Below are 17399 nucleotides of genomic sequence, written 5' to 3'. Positions count from 1 at the left end.
AAACACAACAACATTCGAATTATAGGGGTCCCAGAAGAAGAAGAGAAAAAAAAAAGGGTCTGAGAAAATATTTGAAGAGATTGTAGTTGAAAACTTCCCTAAAATGGTAAAGATATTAGTCAAACAAGTCCAGGAAGCCCAGAGAGTCCCATACAGGATACCACCAAGGAGAAACAAGTCAAGACACATATTAATCAAACTATAAGAAATTATAAATACAAGGAAAAAAATATTAAAAGCAGTAAGAGAAAAGCAACAAGTAACATACAAAGGAATCCCCATAAGGTTAAGGTTAAGAGCTGAACTTTCAGCAGAAACTCTGCAAGCCAGAAGGGCGTGGCAGGACATATTTAAAGGGATGAAAGGGAAAAGCCTAAAACCAAGATCACTCTACCCAGCAAGAATCTCATTCAGATTCAACGGAGAAATTAAAACCTTTACAGACAAGCAAAAGTTAAGAGAATTCAGCACCACCAATCCAGCTTTACAACAAATGCTAAAGGAACTTCTCTAGGCAGGAAACACCAGAGAAGGAAAAGACCTACAATAACAAACCCAAAACAATTATGAAAATGGTAATAGGAACATATATATCGATAAATACCTTAAATGTAAATGGGTTAAATGCTCCAACCAAAAGACACAGACTGGCTAAATGGATACAGAAACAAGACCCATATATATGCTGTCTACAAGAGACCCACTTCAGACTGAGAGACACATACAGACTGAAAGTGAGGGAACAGAAAAAGATACTTCATGCAAATGGAAATCAAAAGAAAGCTGGTGTAGTAATTCTCATATCAGACAACATAGACTTCAAAATAAAGACTATTACAAGAGACAAAGAAGGACACTACATAATGATCAAGGGATCAATCCAAGAAGAAGATATAACAATTGTAAATATCTATGAACCCAACATAGGAGCACCTCAATACATAAGGCAAATGCTAACAGCCATAAAAGGGGAAATAAACAGTAATACATTATAGTAGGGGACTTAAACACCCCACTTTCACCAATGGACAGATTATCCAAAATGAAAATAAATAAGGAAACACAAGGTTTAAATGACACATTAAACAAGATGGACTTAACTGATATATATAGGACACCGCATTAAAAAAAAAAAACAGAATACACTTTCTTCTCAAGTGCTCATGTAACTCTCCAGGATAGATCATATCTTGGGTCACAAATCAAGCCTTGGTAAATTTAAGAAAATTGAAATCATATCAAGTATGTTTTCTAACCACAATGTTATGAGACTAGATGTCAATTACAGAAAAAAAATGTAAAAATTACAAACACATGGAGGCTAAACAATACACTACTAAATACCCAGAGATCACTGAAGAAATCAAAGAGGAAATCAAAAAATACCTAGAAACAAATGACAATGAAAACACAAAGACCCAAAACCACTGGGATGAAGCAAAAGCAGTTCTAAGAGGGAAGTTTATAGCAATACAATCCTACCTCAAGAAACAAGAAATATCTCAAATAAACAACCTAACTTTACACCTAAAGAAATTAGAGAAAGAACAAAAAACCCCAAAGTTAGCAGAAGGAAAGAAATCGTAAAGATCAGATCAGAAATAAATGAAAAAGAAATGAAGGAAACAATAGCAAAGATCAATAAAATTAAAAGCTGGTTCTTCAAGAAGTTAAACAAATTTGATAAACCATTAGCCAGACTCATCAAGAAAAAAAAGGAAGACTGAAATCAACAGAATTAAAAATGAAAAAGAAGTAACAACTGACACTGAAGAAATACAAAGGATCATGAGAGATTACTACAAGCAACTATATGCCAATAAAAGGGACAACCTGGAAGAAATGGACAAATTCTTAGAAAAGCACAACCTCTGAGACTGAACCAGGAAGAAATAGAAAGTTAAACAGACCAATCACAAGCACTGAAATAGAAACTGTGATTAAGAATCTTCCAACAAACAAAAGCGCAGGACCAGATGGCTTCACAGGGTAATTCTACCAAACATTTAGAGAAGAGCTAACACCTATCCTTCTCAAACTCTTCCAAAATATAGCAGAGGGAGGAACACTCCCAAACTCATTCTACGAGGCCACCATCACCCTGATACCAAAACCAGACAAAGATGCCACAAAAAAAGAAAATTAAAGGCCAATATCACCAATGAACACAGATACAAAAATCCTCAACAAAATACTGGCCAACAGAATCCAACAGCACATTAAAAGCATCATACACCATGATCAAGTGGGGTTTATCCAGGAATGCAAAGATTCTTCACTATACGCAAATCAATCAATGTGATACACCATATTAACAAACTGAAGGATAAAAACCATATGATCATCTCAATAGATGCAGAAAAATCTTTTGATAAAATTCAGCACCCATTTACGATAAAAACTCTCCAGAAGGTAGGCAGAAAGGGACCCTACCTCAACATAATACAGGCCCTATATGACAAACCCACAGCCAACATTGTTCTCAATGGTGAAAAACTGAAACTATTCCCTCTAAGATCAGGAAGAAGACAAGGTTGCTCGCTCTCACCACTGTTACTCAACATAGTTTTGGAAGTTTTAGCCACAGCAATCAGACAAGCATAAGAAATAAAAGGAATCCAAATCAGAAAAGAAGAAGTAAAACTGTCACTGTTTGCAGATGACATGATACTATACTTAGAGAATCCTAAAGATGCTACCAGAAAACTACTAGAGCTAATCAATGAATTTAGTAAAGTAACAGGATATAGCATTAATGCACAGAAATCTCTTGCATTCCTATAGAGTAATGATGAAAAATCTGAAAGAAAAATTAAGGAAACACTCCCATTTACCATTGCAACAAAAAGAATAAAATAGCTAGGAATAAACCTACCTAAGGAGACAAAAGACCAGTATGCAAAAAATTATAAGACAGTGATTAAAGAAATTAATAATGGTACAAACAGATGGCGAGATATACCATGTTATTTGATTGGAAGAATCAACATTGTGAAAATGACTGTACTACCCAAGGTAATCTATAGATTCAAGGCAATCCCTATCAAACTACCACTGGCATTTTTCACAGAACTAGAACAAAAACTTTCACAATTTGTATGGAAACACAAAAGACCCCGAATAGCCAAAGCAATTTTTAGAAAGAAAAAGAGAACTGGGAGAATCAGGCTCCCTGACTTCAGACTGTACTACAAAGCTATAGTAATCAAGACAGTATGGTACTGGCACAAAAATAGAAATATATATCAATGGAATACAATAGAAAGGCCAGAGATAAACCGACACACATATGGTCACCTTATCTTTGACAAAGAAGGCAAGAATATACAATGGAGAAAAGACAGCCTCCTCAATAAATGGTCCTGGGAAAACTGGACAGCTACATGTACAAGAATGAAATTAGAACACGCCCTAACACCATATACAAAATAAACTCAAAATGGACGTAAATATAAGGCCAGATACAATAAAAACTCTTAAAGGAAAGCATAGTGAGAACACTCTATGACATAAATCACAGCAAGATCCTTTTTGATCCACCTCCCAGAGAAATAGAAATAAAAAGAAAAATAAACAAATGGGACCAAATGAAACTTAAAAGGTTTTGCACAGCAAAGGAAACCATAAACAAGATGAAAAGAGAACCCTGAGAATGGGAGAAAATATTTACAAATGAAGCAACTGACAAAGGATTAATCTCCAAAATATACAATAGCTCATGGAGCTCAATATCAAAAAAAACGAAACAACCCAATCCAAAAATGGGCAGAAGACCTAAACAGACATTTCTCTGAAGAAGATATACAGATTGCCAACAAACACATGAAAGAATGCTCAACATCGCTAATCATTAGAGAAATGGAAATCAAAACTACAGTGAGGTATCACCTCACACTGGTCAGAATGGCCATCATCAAAAAATATACAAACAATAAATGCTGGAGAGGGTGTGGAGAAAAGGGAACCCTCTTGCACTGTTGGTGGGAATGTAAATTGATACAGCCACTTTGGAGAACAGTATGGAGCTTCCTTAAAAAACTAAAAATAGAACTACCATATGACCCAGCAATCCCACTACTCGGCATATACCCTGAGAAAACCATAATTCAAAAAGAGTCATGTACCACAATGTTCATTGAAGCACTATTTACAGTAGACAGGATATGGAAGCAACCCAAGTGTCCACTGACACATCGATGAATGGATAAAGATGATGTGGCACACATATACAATGGAATATTACTGGGCCAGAAAATAAACAAAACTGAGTTATTTGTAGTGAGGTGGATGCACCTAGTGTCTGTCATACAGAGTGAAGTAAGTAAGAAAGAGAAAAACAAATACCATATGCTAACACATATATATGGAATCTAAAAAACAAAATGGTCCTGATGAACCTAGGGGCAGGACAGGAATAAAGACACAGCCATAGAGAATGGACTTGAGGACATGGAGAGGGCGAAGTGTAGGCTGGGGCAAAGTGAGAGAGTAGCATTGATATATGTATTATCAATTGTAAAATAGCTAGTGGGAAGCAGCTGCATAGCACAGGGAGATCAGCTCAGTGCTTTCTGACTACCTAAAATGGTGGGATAGGGAGTGTCGGAGGGAGTTGCAAGAGAATGGGGATATGGGGATATATATATATACATATAGCTGATTCACTATGTTATACAGCAGAAACTAACATAACATTGTAAAGCAATTATACTCCAATAAAGATGTTAAAAAAAACTTTTTTTAACCTATTTACTTCTAAGGTTACTAAAAGTGTTTTCAATGTGTTTTTAAAAATAATGAATAGTTTCTAACTTCATCTTCATGCAAAAGTTTTTCTATAAAGATTGAGATGATCATGTGGATTATACAATTTCTAAATAAGTTAAATGAGATTAAAACATTTTGTAATCTAATCATATTTCTAGAAAATATTCAACATGAATATGAGAATGTAAATATTTTATGCATTGTTGTAAATAACTGGTTAACACTTTACTTAGGATAAGTTAAGTCTATGTTCATAAATGGCCAATAATTTTTTTGCTTTATGAGCCTTGTCAGGGTTTGATATCAAGGTTGTAACATAAATTTCAGATGCATGTAACATGTTTTTCTCCTTTTCTTCAGGAACAACTTGTATAAAATATTTTTAATGATAGAAATTATCTTTTCTTTGAATGTTGTATGAAGATTCTCTAAAAAAGGCATGTGGGCTTGACTTGTTATTTCTATATTTGGGTGGAAACACTGAAGTTGAAAAGATGACAGATTTTATACTAATTTAAAGATTAGATATAGATATGTTTTAACATTTTTCTTTAGTCAGCTGATAATTTATAGTTTTATAAAAATTATCATGTAATTCTTTCATTGTAGTTGCATTATATTTTAACTACTGTATTGTAGTTGTGCCCCATTTCACATATTTTTGTGCTGTTTCATTTTTCTTGATTAACTTTGTTTGAGATTAGTTTACTTTTGTAATCTTTTACATAACTGCAGTTTTGTTTTCTTGATCCTTTCAAATGTTTGCTTTCTATTTCATTCATTTTTACTTTTATATTTATTATTTGCATCTACTCACTTCCACTGGGTTTATTCTGTTGCTGGTCATTTCCCCCCTAATTTGACTTGGAAGACTTACTAATTAATTTTTGACCTTTCTTTTCTGTTGTCCGCTCTCAACACAATACAAGTATTTAAGAACCTCTTTGGACCTCCCTGGTGGCACAGTGGTTAAGAATCCGCCTCCCAATGCAGGGTACATGGGTTCGAGCCCTGGTCTGGGAAGATCCCACATGCCGTGGAGCAACTAAGCCCAGGTGCCACAACTACAGAGCCTGCACTCTAGAGCCCACAAGCCACAACTACTGAGCCCGCGTGCCAAAACTACTGAAGCCCGCATGCCACAACTGCTGAATCCTGCGTGCCTAGAGCCCGTGCTCCAGAACAAGAGAATCCACCGGAGTGAGAAGCCTGTGCACCGCAGTGAAGAGTAGACCCGCTCACTGCAACTAGAGAAAGCCCATGTGCAGCAGCAAAGACCTGATGTAGCCAAAAAAAAAAAAAAAAAAGGGAAAAAAGAAGAACCTCTTTGGCTGCATTTCACAAATTTTCATTGTAATTCAGTTCTAAATATTTTCTGATTTCCAATGTGCCTATTTTTTAATCCATGAATTATATTAAAGTTTATTTTAAACGTTTGGGTTTTAGAGAAGTATTTCCTTGCTGATTGCTCCAAGTTTTACTGCAATGTGATCACAGAGTATGATCAGAGCTATATTGTAGTTCCTTTGTTCTACTGAGGCTTGATTTGTTGTTTTAAAAGAAATGCACGTTCTAAACTACAGACCAATATCCCCATGAACATTGCTGCAAAAATCCTCAATAAAGTATCAGCAAAACGAATTCAGCAGTATATTAAAATGATTTTATATGACCATTTCATAAGGATTTCACTGAATCAGTAACATCCACTTTGACCAGTAATTATCATCTCAACAATATTAAGTTTCCAACCCACAAACATGGGATGTCTTTCCAATTATTTGTCTAATTTATTTAAGCAATGTTTTGTAGTTTGCAGAATATAAATTTTACATCTATGTAATTATATTTATTCCTAAATATTTTATTCTTTTTGATGCTATTTTCTATGGAATTGTTTTCTTAATTTACTTTTCAGATATAGTTAATGTGTAGAAATATAATTATTTTGTGTGTGATTTTGTATCTGCAACTTTGCTGGATTTTTCATTAGCTTTAAGAGGTTTTTTGGTGTGTGTCTGTATTCCTTAGTGTTTTCTACATATAAGATCATGTCATCTGTTAACAGAGATAGTTTTACCACTTCCTTTCCCATTTGATTGCATATTATTTCCTGTTCCTTCTAAATATTCTGACAACAACTTCTAGTACTATGTTGAAAAAAAGTGCTGAAAGTAGGAATCCTTGTCTTCTTCCTTATCTTTGGGGAAAAGCTTTCAGACTTTCATCATTGAGTGTGTGACCTGTGGGTTCATACATGGCCTTTATTATGATGAGGAGGTTTCCTTCTATTTCTAGTTTTCTGAGTATGTTTTTTTGTTTGTTTTATTTTGTTTGTTTTACCATGAAAGAGTGCTGAATTTTGTCAAATGCTTTTTCTGCACCAACTGAAATCACATGGGTTTTTTCTTTATTCTGTTAAAGTAGGGTATTACATTGATTGATTTTAGTATTATGAATCTTTGCATTCCTGGAATACAACTGACTTCATCATGATGTATAATCCTTTTAATATGCTGCTGATTGGTTTGTTAGTGTTTTGTTGAGAATTTTTGCATGTGTATTAACTGGGAATATTGGTGTATAGTTTTCTTGCAGTGTCTTTGCATGATTTTGGAATCAGGGTAATGCTGTCTTCACAGAATGAGTCAGGAAGTACTCACTCCTCTTCAGTTTCTTGGAATAGTTTGAGAAGGATTGGCATTATTTCTCCTTTAAATGTTGGAAGAATTCTCTAGTGAAGCTATCTGGTCTAGGGCTTTTCTTTATTGGTTTTTTGATTACTTTGTCCTTATTAGTTCTTATTAGTTTTAGGTCTATTCAAAATTTCTATTTCTACTTGAGTCATTTGGCAGTTTGTACGTTTTTAGGAATTCTTCCAATACATATAGGTTACCCACTTTATGAGTGTACAGGTGTTCATATTATTCTCATAATTCTTTTTATTTCTGTAAAGTCAGTAGTAATGTTTTTCACTTGTGATTTTAATATTTGCTTTTTCTCTTTTTCTTAGTCAATCTATTTAAAAGTTTGTCAATTTTGTTGATCTTTTCAAACAATGAACTATTTTTGGTTTTACTGACTTTCTCTATTGTTTTTCTATTGTCTATTTCATGTATATCCACTCTAATCTTTATGCCAAAAATTGGCTAACCTAGATGAAGTGATGAAATTCACTTCATGAAGATATAACAGTCTTAAATCTGGGTGCACCTAAGAACAGAACTTTAAGTTTAAAGTAAAGACAAAGTGATAGAACTGAAAGAGAATTAGTCAACACCACAATTATCCTTCAGGATTTTACTTATCCTCTTTTAGTAACTGATAAAAGCAAGCTGTCAAACAATCAGTAAGGATGTAGAAGACTTAAAACTATTAACCCACTTGATCTAATTGACATTTATAGAACACTGTATATAACAAGAGAAGAATACACATTATATCAAATGCACATGCAACACTCATCAACATAAACCATATTTTCTTCATTAAACAAATCTCAATAGATTTAAACTATTTAATATTATAAATAGTATGTTCCTTAATGTTCCTTAACAACAACAAAATTTGACTAGAGATGTAAACAGAAAGATAACTAAAATATCTCCAAATATTGTAAATCAAACAACACACTTCAGAAAACCATAGGGTCATAGAAGGAATCACAAGGAAAATTAGAAAGCATTTTGAAATAAAAATTAAATCATAATATGACATAAAACTTACATGATGCAGCTAGGGCAGTTCTTAGAGGTAGTAAAAATATAGCACTACAAGCTCATATTATAAAAGAAAGGATTCAAATCTAATAAGTTTTCAACATAATTGGCTAAAAGGAAGAGCTAATTTATAAAACAAGGTAAAAGGAATAGAAAAAAAATAAAGAAAATATTCCATCAATTTGATGCCAATGAATTCAACAATTAGACAAATTTTTTTAATTCCTTGAAACACAGATAAATTACAAAATCTCACTGAAAAGAAACAGAAAATAAGAGGTACCGTATACCCACTAAATAAATTGAATTTCTAGGCTCAGACGGCTTCACAGGACATTCTGTCAACATTTAAAGAAGAAATAAGAGCAATTCTATGCAAACTTTTCCATAAAATAGAAGAGAGAACACCACTTATTTTTGGTGTCCAACATTATCCTGATTCTAAAACCAGATATAAAATGAAAAGAAAAATATAGTCCAATATTTCCTATGACTATAAATGCAAAATTCTTAACAAAATACTAAAACAATCTAGCAATATATAAAAGAGATAATATACCATGATTGTTTAGAGGTTTATCCTAGGCATGCAAGTGAAAATCAATCAATGTGAGTCAATGTATTAATAAACTAAGGTAGAAACGTCACATAGTTATCTCAATGAATGCAGAAAAAAAGCATTCAACAAAATCCAGCATTTATTCATAATAAAAATGTTCATGAAATAGAAATAGCAGATAATTTTGTCAACCTGAGAGATGGCATGCATAAAAAAACCCTACAGTTAATATCATAATCAGAAGGGAAAATGCAAATTCTATCTCCCCCAAATTAGTAATAATTAAATGTCTGTTCTCACCATCTCTACACAACATTGTTCTGGAGATCCTAGTCAATGCAATAAGTAAGAAAAAGAAGAAATAAAAGGCATACAAGTTGGAAACAGATGACATGATCATCTATGTAGACTACCTCCTAAAAAAAAGAAAGGTACTAAAACTATTAAATACATTCGAACCTGATAAACTAGTGACATACACAAAAAACCTCCACCAAAGACCTATTTACCTCAGTTTCCTTGGTTTCTTTCACTCAGTACCAAATGCCTGACATTCAACAAAAAATTATAAGACATATTAAAAGATAAAAAATATATTTCAAGATACAGAGCAAGCCTCAAATATGGAAGAGAGAGATGTTGGAATTATGAGACTAGGAATTTGAAGCAGCTATGATCAATATATTAAAGGCTTTAGTAAAAAAAGTTGACTATATGCAAGAACAGATGGATAATATAAGTAGATAAATGGAATCTCTAAGAAAGAATCCAAGGAAGTGCTAGCAATCAAAAACACCATCACAGAAGTTAAGAATGCTTTTGATAGGCTCACCAATCAGAACACAGCAAAGGACAGAATCAGTGAGCTTGAAGAAATGTTAATAGAAACTTTCAAAATTGAAATGCAAAGAGAAAAAATAAAAAACAACAGAATATCCAAGAATTGTGAGACAATTATAAAAGATGTAATGTACATGTAATGGGAATATGAGAAGAAAAGAGAGAGAATGGAACAAAAGAAATATTTGAAGCAATAACAGTATTCCAAAATTAGTGCTAGGCACCATACTACAGGTCCTGGAAGTTCAGAGAATATCAGTCAAGACAAGTACCCCCAAATCTACACTTAGCCATAGGTATAGCCATTTAAACTGAAGAAAATCAAAGACAAAGATAAAATCTTGAGAGAAGGCAGAAGTGGGTGTGTGTGCGTGCGCACGTGCACACACACAGCAAAAAACTTTATCTATAAAAGTGAAAGCTAAGAATTACATTGAATTTCTCTTCAGTAACCTTGCAAGCAATGAAAAAATGGAGTGAAATACTTAGTGTTGAAAGACAAAAGCATCAACCTAGAATTCTGTGTATAGCAAAATTATCCTTCAAAAATAAGGAAAAATAAAGACTTTCCCAGACAAAAAATGGAGGTAATTTGTCACCAGGAGACCTACCTTGCAAAAACTATTAAAAGAAATTCATCAAAAAGAAGGCAAATGGTATAGGTCAGAAACAGATTTACATAAAGAAAGGAAGTGTATTAAAGAAGGAATACACGAAGATTAAATATTTTTTTCCATATTCTTAATTAAAATAATTAGACATAAGTTTGTTCACTTTGAGTTTATTTTTGTGTATGGTATTAGGGAGTGTTCTAATTTCATTCTTTTACATATAGCTGGTGAAGCAGCCAACAAGGGATTAATCTCCAAAATATATAAACAGCTCATGCAGCTCAATATCAAAAAAACAAAAAACCCAATCAAAAAATGAGTGGAAGACCTAAATAGACATTTCTCCAAAGAAGACATATGGATGGCCAACAAACACATGAAAATATGCTCAACATTAATTATTAGAGAAATGCAAATCAAAACTAAAATGAGGTATCACCTCACATCAGTCAGAATGGCCATTATCAAAAAATCTATGAACAATAAATGCTGGAGAGGGTGTGGAGATAAGGAAACCCTCATGCATTGTTGGTGGGAATGTAAATTGATACAGTCATTATAAAGAACAGTAAGGAGGTTCTTTTAAAACTAAAAATAGAATTACCATATGACCTAGCGATCCCACTACTGGGCATATACCTTGAGAAAACCACAATTCAAAAAGACACATGCACCCTCAAGGTTCTCTGCAGCACTATTTATAACAGCCAGGACATGGAAGCAACCTAAATGTCCATTAACAGAGGAATGGATAAAGAAGATGTGGTACATATATACAATGGAATATTATTCGGCCATAAAAAGGAATGAAATTGGGTCATTTGTAGAGACATGAATGGACCTAGAGACTGTCGTACAGAGTGAAGTAAGTCAGAAAGAGAAAAATAAATATTGTATATTAATGCATATATGTAGAATCTGAAAAAAATTGGTATAGATGATCTTATTTACAAAGCAGAAATAGAGACACAGACGTAGAGAACAAATGTATAGATTCCAAGGGGCAAAGGGGGGATTGGACAAATTGGGCAATTGGGATTGACATATATACATTATTGATACTATGTATAAAATAGATAACTAATGAGAACCTACTGTATAGCACAGGGAACTCTACTCAATGCTCTGTGGTGACCTAAATGAGAAGGAAATCCAAAAAAGAGGGGACATATTTATACATATAGCTGATTCACTTTGCTGTAAAGTATAAACTAACACAATATTGTAAAGCAACCATACTCCAATAGAAAAAAAAAAGTTTGTTATGGGACTTCCCTGGTGGTCCATTGGTTAAGACTCTGTGCTCCCAATGCAGGGAGCACATGTTCGATCCCTGGTCAGGGAACTAAGAGCCTGCAGCTGCATAATGCAGCCAAAAAAAAAAGTTTGTTCAAAATAATAATGCAACAATATGTACAATAATTCTAGGTTATGGACAAGTGACATTAATGACAGCAATGTTATAAGGAACTTGTACTATCCATGAAGTGGTATAGTATTATTTGAAAAAGGCCTTGAATTAGTTATAAATATAGACTGCAAACTCTAAGGTCAAGCACTAAGAAAATTTAAAAGAAGTGTAAAGGATAAGTTAAGAGAGAAGGAAAAATGCAGTCTTAGAAAATGCTCCCTTAAAACCAGGCAAGTCAGAAAAAAAGTAAAAAGTGGAAAAGAAAAGAAGATACAAAGAACAGGATAATGAATAGAAAATAAATTCAACTATTAATTCAATGAACAGATATTAATTCAACTATGTCAATGTCACTTTAAATGTCAATGTCTATAAACAGCTAAAAGACAAAGACCGTCAGAGAGGTAAAAAAACAAGACCCAACCATATGTTATCTACAAGAAATCCACTTTAAATATAAAGACACAAAGAGATTAAAAGTGAGGGGATACCTATTTAAATCTTCTGCCCATTTTTTGATTGGGTTGTTTGTTTTTTTGATATTGAACTACATGAGCCATTTGTACATTTTGGAGATTAATCCCTTGCCAGTCACATCATTTGCAAATATTTTCTCTCACTTTGCAGGCTGTCTTTTCATTTTGTGTATGGTATCCTTTGCTGTGCAAAACCTTTTAAGTTTAATTAGGTCCCATTTGTTTATTATTATTTTTCCATTACTCTAGGAGATGAATCCAAAAAGATATTCCTCAAACAGTGTGCTGCCTATGTTTTCCTCTAGGATTTTTATAGTATTGGGTCTTACATTTAGGTCTTTAATCCATTTTGAGTTTATTTCTGTGTATGGTGTTAGAGAATGTTCTAATTTCATTCTTTTACATGTAGCTGTGCAAAGAAGACATACAGATGGTCAAAAGGCACATGAAAAGATGCTCAACATCACTAATCATTAGAGAAATGCAAATCAAAACTACAATGAGGTACCACCTCACACTGCTCAAAATGGACAGCATCAAAAAGTCTACAAATAATAAATGCTGGAGAGGGTGTGGAAAAAAAGGAACCCTTCTTCACTGTTGGCAGGAATGTAAATTGGTACAGCCACTATGGAGAACAGTATGGAGGCTTCTTAAAAAACTAAAAATAGAGCTACCATATGATCCTGCAATCCCACTCCCAGGCATATATCCAGAGAAAGTCATAATTCAAAAAGATACATGAGGTTCATAGCATCACTATTCACAATAGACAAGACATGAAAGCAACCTGAATGTCCATCGACAGATGAATGGATAAAGAAGATGTGGTGTATACATATACAATGGAATATTGCTCAGCCATAAAAAGGAATGAAATAATGCCATTTGCAGCAACATAGATGGACCTAGAGATTATCATACTAAGTGAAGTAACGCAAGCCAGACAGTGAAAGATAAATATCATATGATATCGCTTATATGTGGAACCTAAAAAAAAAAAGTTACAAATGAACTTATTTCCAAAACCGATATTTCCAAAACAGAAAGACACTCACAGACATAGAAAACAAACTTATGGTTACGAAAAGGGAAAGGGGGTGGGGGGAGAGATAAATTATGAGGTTGGCATTAACACTACTGTATATAAAATAGATAACCAACAAGAATCTACTGTATAGCACAGGGAACTATACTCAATACTTTGCAATAACCTATAAGGGAAGAGTATCTGAAGACAAGAAAATATACATATGTATAAATGAATTGCTGGGCTGTACACCTGAAGCTAACAGGATATTGTAAGTCAACTGTACTTTGATTAAAAAAAACAAACTAATGTGATCTAAGACTGCATTAATTGCAGGTTAAAAAATAAGTAAGGGAAACCATGGTAACACTTATCAAAAGAAAGCTGGAGTAGCTATATTAATTTCAGACACAGCCGACTTCAGAGTAATGAAAATTATCACAGATTAAAAGAGACGTTACATAATGATAAAGGGGTTAATTCTCCAAAAAGACATAACAATGCTTAATGTGTACGCATGTAACAAGAGAGTTTCAAAATACAATGGACAAAAACTGATAGAACTGCAAGGAGAAATAGATTAATTCACTACTACAGTTGGAAACTTTAACATCCCTTTATCAGTAATTGACAGATCCAGCAGGCAGAAAATTAGTAAGGACTGAAAAGCACCATCAGCCAACTGGATCTAATTGATATTTATAGACTGCCTTCTCCAACAACAGTAGCAATACACATTCTTCTTAAGCTCACAGAACATTCACCAAGACAAACCGTATTCTAGGCCATAAAACACACCTTAAAAAATTTAAAAGAACAGAAATCATACAAAGGTATGCTCTCAAACAACAATAGAATTAAATTGGCAATCAATAAGTTAAAGATATCTGGAAAAACTAAAAATACTTAGAGATTAAATAATATAGTTCTAAATAACATATAGGTCAAAAAGATGTCTTAAGAAAAATTTAAATATATTTTTAACCAAATAGGGCTTCCCTGGTGGCGCAGTGGTTGAGAGTCCGCCTGCCGATGCAGGGGACACGGGTTCGTGCCTCAGTCCGGGAAGATCCCACATGCCACGGAGCGGCTAGGCCTGTGAGCCATGGCCACTGAGCCTGAGCATCTGGAGCCTGTGCTCCACAACAGGAGAGGCCACAACAGTGAGAGGCCCGCTTACCACAAAAAAAAAAAAGAAAAAGAAAATATGGGCTTCCCTGGTGGCGCCGTGGTTGAGTCTGCCTGCCGATGCAGGGACACGGGTTCGTGCCCTGGTCTGGGAAGATCCCACATGCCGCGGAGCAGCTAGGCCCATGAGCCATGGCCGCTGAGCCTGTGCTCCACAACGGGAGAGGCCACAGCGGTGAGAGGCCCGCGTACCACAAAAAAAAAAAAAAAAAAGAAGAAAAGAAAATACAACTTATCAAAATTTGTGGGATGCACTATAAACAGTATATATAGGAAAACGTATAGCATTGAATCATACATTTGAAAAGAAAGATGTAAAAGCAATAATCTATGCTTCCAGTTTAGGAAACCAGAAATAGAAGAGCAAATAAAATCTGAAATAAGGAGAAGAAAATAAATAAAAACGAGAGCATAAATCCATAAATTTGAAAATTGAAAACTGATAGAGAAAATCACCAAAATCACAAGCTGGCTCTTTCAAAAGATCAAAAAGTTGATGAACATCTGCCACGTTAAGAAAGAAACTGCATTTCTATCAGGGCTTCTGGCATTTCTAATAGTGTTTTGTGCACATAAATGCTATTTGCTGCAAAAATTTTACTTTTTATGTTGGAGATCATACTATTGTTCATTATGCCAAAATTTGACTTCTCCCATTTAATATTTATGTGTTGAAATCTACTTAGCTCAATATTATAATTGTCTGTGTTTACTTTTTGTGACATTTGACTGTTAAACCTCTATTCATCCTCTTATTTTTTACACTTTTCTGTGTAATTTTGTTTTAGGTGAGATTCTTGTACAGAACATCTAGTTATATTTTGTTTTTAACCCACTTGAGGACTTTTACAGCTTAAACCATTTGCATTTCATATCACAACTAACGTTGGTTTTGACAGCTGTCTGTGTTCTTTTATATCCTCAGTGCAATGCCTCACAATCAACAGAAGAGAGTAATTTTAAAGTTAAACTGTCAGAACATTTGGTAGATATTTGTGGCTCATCTTTCTTTGACCTGAAGTTTTAGACTCAACCACCATTTGAGTAGGATAAGGAGAATATCAACATGAAGCTACCTAGAAGCATCTTTTTAGCTTCTCTCTCTTCTATGTTAGTGTTCATGTTATACTTGTCTAACCTTGCTTTTTGAAAACAATAACAATCACTAACATTGGCATGACTGTCATCAATCACCAAACTCCTCATGCTGAGTTTTTCAACCAGAAAATAGAGAGCCATGATTCAGTCAGAAAAGTGCCACTGCAACTTTTAAAATAATACTTCACAAAGGACCTTGACACACCTTACATAAATGTGTCCTCAAACCAACTCCCATTCCTGACCACAGATATTTTTTACTACTCAATCATAGCTCTCAGTGTTCTCATACCTTCTCTCCCCCTCTGTCTCTCTCCCTAAGTCTCCTCCCCTTTCCCATTTATTTTCGATTCCTCTCCTTTTTATAGAGGAAATCCATTCCCACAACTTTAAATTCATTGAATTTCCTTACTGATTCTTGCTCTCATTTCCAAATGTTAGTGCTGTATTTCTAGCCCTGAGATAATTCCATTTAAAATTAAATTATTACCAAAACCAGCAATAATCCTCCCCCATTTCCCCAGGATTGTCAGACTAGATTACTAATTCTTACTTCTTAAAAATATCTATAGCATTCACATTTCCTTTTCCTTCCTCATTGCCTTTATTCTATTTCATTGGACTCTACCGCATAACACTTGTAACATTGCAGCAGTCTCTAAATGAGATTCTGTTTTTCCAAACTCTTCTGCCTAAAAGTCTACACCAACAAACTTGAAAAGGTCCAATCATCTTATGTCATTCCCCTACTTCAGGATTTATAATTCTGGTAAGTAGGTGGATCAATCAAACATGAGCTAAATTTTCAAGAAACAATACCAAATTAACAGGCTCACTTCTCCATTTTCTGCATCTACCATAAATTGCTGGTTCTTCCCAGCTTCAAAATTATTTCATGCACTTCAATCATAACGACTTTATTTCTTCTTACATTGGTCTCCCCTCTGAAATGTCACATTCCCATCAATTCCAAGCCTGTATTTCCTTCAAATGCATTCTTTTTTCCATGAATATTTCCAAATTAGGGGGATCATGTTTTAGACATGGAGCTAAATGAGCTTTAGAGTAAAGGCTAAAGAAAAACAATGAAGAAGAAAAAAAGAAAACAAAACAAAAAACGATACCAGATGGAAGCATGGATCTACATAAAGGAATGGAGAGTGCTTCTAGTAGTAAATATAAAGCATTTTTTCAGCACATTAAAATATAATTGTCTAAAGCTAAAGAGAATTATGATGTATTGTGATGCTTATAACACATGAAAGTAAAATACATGAAAATGATAGCATAAAGAATGGAAGGGGAAACAGAAATATGCTATTGAAAGTGATATGTTTATAATATTAACTGAAGGTACAGTGTGATAAGTTAAGCATATATATGGAAAACTCTAAAACAATCTCAAGAGAAGAAAACAAAGGAGTATAGCTAATGACACAATAGCTCAGATAAAATGGAATCATAAAAATATTCAATAAATCCAAAAGAAGGCAGATAAAGAAACAAATAAAAAACAAAATGCAAGATGGCAGATTTCAACCCAACTATGTCGATAATTGAATTAAATAAAAATGGGCTGCACATTCCATTAAAAGTCATATATTGAGCTTCCCTGGTGGCACAGTGGTTGAGAGTCCGCCTGCCGATGCAGGGGATATGGGTTCGTGCCCTGGTCTGGGAGGATCCCACATGATGCAGAG

At 34.0% G+C, this 17399-nt stretch overlaps 1 protein-coding gene and 1 pseudogene across 3 annotated transcripts in view; one reads left to right on the top strand and one right to left on the bottom strand.

Annotated features, from left to right (window-relative positions):
- Positions 1–17399, bottom strand: part of AKT3 (AKT serine/threonine kinase 3) — a gene marked incomplete at both ends in the record, with an annotated part of 378522 nt that overhangs the window by 52862 nt on the left and 308261 nt on the right. The window lies entirely within an intron of this gene.
- Positions 1–17399, top strand: part of LOC307048606 (zinc finger CCCH domain-containing protein 15-like) — a 35991-nt pseudogene that overhangs the window by 17096 nt on the left and 1496 nt on the right. The gene's annotated exons all lie outside the window — the stretch shown is intronic.

This window comes from Hyperoodon ampullatus, assembly GCF_949752795.1.
Source record: "Hyperoodon ampullatus genome assembly, chromosome: 2".
In the NCBI taxonomy this organism is placed as follows: domain Eukaryota; kingdom Metazoa; phylum Chordata; class Mammalia; order Artiodactyla; family Ziphiidae; genus Hyperoodon; species Hyperoodon ampullatus.
This window is presented reverse-complemented; position numbering and strand designations above follow the sequence as displayed.